Source organism: Lycorma delicatula, chromosome 10 (genome assembly GCF_047948215.1).
Source record: "Lycorma delicatula isolate Av1 chromosome 10, ASM4794821v1, whole genome shotgun sequence".
Lineage (NCBI taxonomy): Eukaryota > Metazoa > Arthropoda > Insecta > Hemiptera > Fulgoridae > Lycorma > Lycorma delicatula.
The window spans coordinates 21899046-21905045 of NC_134464.1; the positions used below are offsets into that span (position 1 = coordinate 21899046).

Genomic DNA, 6000 nt, shown 5'->3' on the forward strand with positions numbered 1-6000 from the left:
AGATGAACTAAAATAATAAAAATATCTAAATGGTTAGAGGTAATATGGAAGGAGAGACAGTATCAAAAATCTATACTTTCAGCAAAAAGTAATAATAAAAGTTTGGGAGAAATATCAGATAAGCCATGTAGCATCTACTTACTATTAAGTAAATACAAGGAGGAGGTAGTTTCAAAATATATTATAGATAAAAAGGTGTGAGCACCAATGTGTAATCTGTGAACAATATAATACCATTAGCAAAGAGCAATCGATGGTTGAACGAGAAGAACCTCTGTCGAGTAAGCTAGCAGTTAATTACAATCTCAATAAAAATTATAATTAGTTATAGATAAGATAGCTTTGTAAAAATTCTTGAGTTTGCTACTGTTGTTTATAACCCAATACTGCCCTTCACTTTCTCACCTTTCTCCTGCAGCTGATATGAATTGCTTGTAACTTTTACATGCACGTCAATATAACATTTTTGATCGATGTCCACATATGTAATTTTAAGATAAACTCACGTTGCTATCTATATCATGCTTCTGTTACACGTTATGGACTGTTTTAGCAACTATACCACCTCCTATTTAGTCATAGATGATACAGACGAGATGATTTAAAAGAAAGAATAAACAGTGTGATATCTTTAAGGTAAAAATACAAGTGTACATGCAACTAAAAAAAAACTAAGAACTAATCATAATAATAAGAAAGGCATTCCAATATTTTTTTTAAAATATTGTCATGCATTCACAGTTTTACAAGGATTGCTAGAGGTAATAACTATTAAATAACTTATAATGTACAAAATAATACAATTATAAATAGAAAAAAACTTTTTCTACAGTTTCCTTTCTTCTTCTGAAAGTTTCCTTATCCGTAAGAATACTAATTCACCACATAATTTTGAAGCTTGTGAGTGGGCATATATAAAATAAATTTTTTGGCGATTGAAAAATATCATGCACAACTGGAATTCAAACCCAGAACCTTTCAAAAAAAAAAAAAAGCTGAGATGCTATCACTTTGCCACAGACAATCAATAAACTTTAAAAGTTTATTAAATCTATTTTAATATAAATCAATGATTATTATCAGAAAAATAAACAGTCACTTCATATTTCTTTACAACTAAATATCATAATTTAAAAATTAAAATTTGTTTATAAATCTATACTTAAAACTCTTCAATAAATTATAATGATAAGATTTATGTTATATGTACATTTTAAGAACTTTCTTATAATGACAAAATAGTTTTTTAAATCATAATAAATCAAATTTTCATACAACAATAATCATATAACAAAAAATTGTCATGAACGTGAGCAGAATTATACGTGGGGTGTACATCACACCTAAGAATAGTTGGTAAAAACAATAATAAAAAAAAAATTATTTAATTGAAAAAAAATTTCTGTTATTTTTTTTTTTACTGTAAAAATAAATATAGCATTCTTGTTTTGTAATATTGCATCTTGTAAGTATATAGAATAGGAGTTTGGCTCAGTTTTATTTATTACTTTAATATTTTATTTCAATAATATCTTCTTACTTAAATTATTTTTGTATACTACTTAGAACACATAACACACATACTCTCTGTGTTCTTAGAACACATACTCCTCCTCTTCATCTCATCTTACTACTGCTAATTTGGGAACACGGCAAAATTAATAATGGTAAAGGTATAATGTAAAAGGAAGATCAGTCTATTTCTGCTAAGAGTAAAATCATTGTTAACCTGAATAAAAAGCACAACAAAATTTTAAATGAACTCCATCCATCAGTCACCTTAGACACTTTAGGTAGAATTGATTTTCTAGTAACCTATTATTAAATTTTCAGGTAGATTTGGTTATCTAGTCATATATGTCTATGCTCATTCCTGCAAGCAATTGATCTTTAACTGTTACTTCACCTATCCTAATACTTGGACAAGGATGCAAATAATTTTTTTTAATCAAAGTTCTACTTAATTACTGATTAAACCTACTATTTTTAAAATAATTCATTTATGGACTACAAAACAGTTAAACATAATTAGTTTGACAAAAACAGTCATAAAAGGATGGTGTTTAAAACCATTTTTTTTGCTTAATAATACATCAATCCTTGAGCTTCACAAGATTAATTTTATGGTGATAGTTCGGAACAATTACTTAATCAACTTCAATTTTGCTCATATTTTAATGCCGGTCTCCATGGCATGAGTGATAGCATCTTGGCCTTTGATCTGGAGGCCCCAGTTTCGAATACCGGTCAGGCATTGTATTTTTCAGATGCCACAAAAATTTCATTTCATATTTCTATGCCTAAGCTTCCTGTAGTGAATTTTATAAAAAAAAAAAAAAAACATAATACATTTGCTTAGAATGAGAAAGTAGAGAGGTTAGTGATAAATTATCCACATAACGCAAATACTTAACACCCCCTTGTGAGACACTTGGACGAATTTATGTTTAAACAGAAATAGAGCTATGTTACTTGAAATGAACTATGTTACAACTATGAAACACAATTATGTTTAAACTATAGACTACACTATAAACTATAGACTTATGTTCTTGCTACTAGTCATATTTATACCAGATAATCACCTTACGAAGAATCATCTCCGTAATTTTCAGATAATCACAACCAGTCATCTTCAATGGCTGACTCAGAGCCTGATTCTGACAACTGTTAAGATTAGTTTATGGTTTATTCCTCTCTCCACAAACCCTAACCTTAAATCTAACTTATCTTTAACCTATTACAGAACAGACTAGTATCTAATCAGGTCACTCACAAAATTATTAGTAATTGCCTAGACTACAGATAACCTGGTATGAACTTTAACCTCACAAGGGTCACCTACTGCCCAAACCTGTTTTCTGACATTTATATCTTGTGGTTTCCTGATCCTAAACACATCTACTATGGTAAGTCAAGGTATGAAAAAATTAAGTTGATCAAGTAATTTCTCAGAATTACTTATAAGGTTTTAGCCTACATAAAAAAGTTTTACCAGTCAAGAATTGTAGAGTTTTACCACCTGTGCCATATGATTCAGAGCCCAAAAATGGAACTTGGTACTTGTGTATTATAATGGCGCCACTAACGTTGGGAGGTTATAATCAGCATGACTGGTGGTGAGTTAAATAACTACAATCTACTTCTTATCAGTAAGATGATAAAATAAAAATATTTCTTAAAGTTAATGGTGAGCTAATAAGTAAAATGTGTGCACTTAGAATCTGAGATCTTCCACGTTATGAAGAGGAAGCCGTTGGATTTTTGCAGGTTACGTTAGGTTAATTTGAATAAATAATTCAATTTCTAATTTTTGTGTTTCTACTTTATTTACAACAACCATGATAAATTTACAGACCTTTAAATGTAACCTTCCAACCATAGTGGTTCTATTATAATAGACAAGTACCTTTTTTTTCTTTTTTTTAACCTCTGGGACAACCGTTAGGTATTGCTTCAGAGGATGAGATGAATGACAAGTAGCATGTGAAAATGCCATGCCTGATTGGGATTCGAACCCAGGACCTCTGAATAAAAGGCCGAGATGCTACCACTTGCGCCATGGAGGCCAGCTAGTACATAAGTACCTGGGATTTTTATCAAATTTTCTGATTTAGTTTCCATTTTATACTTTTATTTTTGGTGAAGGTGTATCAGTAACAACTGAATTTTTTTACTGGTCATCTAATAATTGCAGAAGAATGATCTATTACCAAACTTCATTACTTAAGTTCAAAAAAAATTTATAACTATAGTTTTGTGAATTAAATGCTAAGTATAGTATAATAAATCAATTCAGAACATACCAGAAATATTCATTTTTACTCTTTCCAATAAACACTCTTCAACCTCTGTACTTGATATTTTAATATCTACAATAAAAGCTTATTATCCTTGGAATGCAATTTTTTAAATGTAAAAAATGGACCTTTTCTGTTAAGTGGCAACATATGCATTTTTGTTGGGAGTAGTATAAATGCACCTTAGTATAGGCTGGAATTACATCATTGTTACATACTGTTGGCAACACTGAAGTTACTGACTGGCTGTGACAGATTATTGTCAGGGCAATAACAGTTCAGTATTCAATTGATTACAATGTTATTGCTTTCTTTAATTTTTTACCGTTTTATAAATGTGTATTTTTAAGTTTATTTAACACTACACAATAATAATAAACATACACTATACAAAATTAAACGTGTGAATGACAATAATGAATGAAAGATTCAATTCCCATGAATGATCCTAAATGAATTATCGCTCAGATCATGAATGTAATATTGTAAATAAATTAATTATGATGTAGTAGCAGTGATAATGACGCCATCCAACTATGATGTCGTTCCATCCCATTCTGAAGTGCATTTATACTATTCCCAACAAAATGCAAATTCTGGCAATTAACCGAAAAGATTCAAAAAAATTGTTTTTCTCTTATACGTAGGTATAAGGTACTAAATACATCAAAATAAAATGTGGTAGAGCAAGAGGTTTTTAAAAATTTAATTTAAAATGGAAATACCTAGTTTAAATCCAACTGATAAAGATAAACTTGATAACGATAATTTACATTTTAAGAAAATATAAAACTGCCACAATAAAAACAAACTAGGTAATTAAAAATGTAATTTACGTACTCTTCTAAAGAACAATTTCACAAATGTTTTGTTACTTTAATAGAAATCACGCATGTACTAAGTAACATGTTATTTAAAAATAAATAAAAACTACTTAAAGGAATAGAACCTTGGACTTTTGCTGCATTCTCAACTAGCTAGATAACAAGTAAGGTTAATTACGTTTACTTAAAAAACAATTCAACTACAAGCAAGAATTTATTCGATTCTTAATTGTAATTTACTAAATTTACATTATCGCTAACAATTTACAATGATTTAATAATCCTGAAACGATTTCACCGGCCATTCTTCCTTCTTGTGTAGGTTATGAATCTATATGCCATACGCCTCGAAGCAACATTTTATAAAAGCAAAACAAAATTGCAATCACTACTTTTGAAAAACCCAAAAATTTCTCAGAATTTACAGACATAAACAATAAGAAAGTATTAAATAAAAAGAATTAAAACATTCACCCACCACATGGGCAATAATTAAATGTTTTTATAAAACAAGACCTTTAAAAAATTAAAACTCTTGTTAACAGAATTTAACACAGATTTTAAAAATAATTTTATTATTAATGAATCATATCATGGCTACTGAAATATTAAAGTAAACTTATCTTATTCTTTGGAATATCAAAATTACTTGATACTAACTCAAAAGACGTAAACTCTAGTTGAGAACATGCTTGATATCTTAACTTAGCTGTCGATAGGATGTTTTCATCGCAATATCTCGAATCTGTAATTATCGATTGTCAACAAAACAAATTTTTAACCTGTATCTATCTGTTCTACAGAATATCCGAGAGTGCCGTACCCGTAGACCAATGATTCTCAAACGTTTTAACTCCACAACCCCCAAAAACTAATATATATATATACATATATATATATATATATATATAATAAATATTTCGCGACCCCAAACTCCATCCAATGAAACCTAGTTAAAACTATTTAGCGGCGTTGATAGCGACGAGTATGAGCATGCATATCTGAAATGTACTAACATGAGCAATTTATTCCAACTTGATCTGTACATGTTTCGTGTTATTTGGTGTGCTTGCATAATACTCACTGAAAGAGCGTTATTTTCGAATATAAATATGATACGTTTGAAACCTCGTGCTCTCAGGCGTAAGGACTGCAGAAAGTCAGCGTAGTGTCGAATGCGTGCGTCTGATGCATTTATTTAAGTTTTTAAAAGCGTTTTTTCATTGAAAATAATAATATTGAAGTCTCAGCATTTTAGTATGCGGTAAAACAGGGTAACTGGTTATTTCTTAAATTAGATTCTTATGCAAAATGGATTAATTTGTGAAAGCATGAGAGCATGAAGATGCATTTCCGTGAGCTAAAGATTCAGTTGG

General features: G+C 29.5%; 1 protein-coding gene across 4 annotated transcripts in view; it reads right to left on the minus strand.

Annotated features, from left to right (window-relative positions):
* The window catches only part of NO66 (Bifunctional lysine-specific demethylase and histidyl-hydroxylase NO66), a 41419-nt gene extending 36065 nt beyond the window's left edge, over positions 1-5354 (minus strand). Inside the window, exon 1 of one of the 4 annotated variants that reach the window (XM_075376919.1) lies at positions 5285-5354. The gene's annotated coding sequence lies outside the window, so the exon portion shown is untranslated. Of the gene's footprint in view, positions 1-3806; positions 4232-4892; positions 5057-5102; positions 5216-5284 lie in introns of those variants that run through there. The other 3 variants (XM_075376920.1, XM_075376922.1, XM_075376921.1) reach the window with 3 other exon arrangements.
* Positions 5355-6000: the final 646 nt, after the last annotated feature.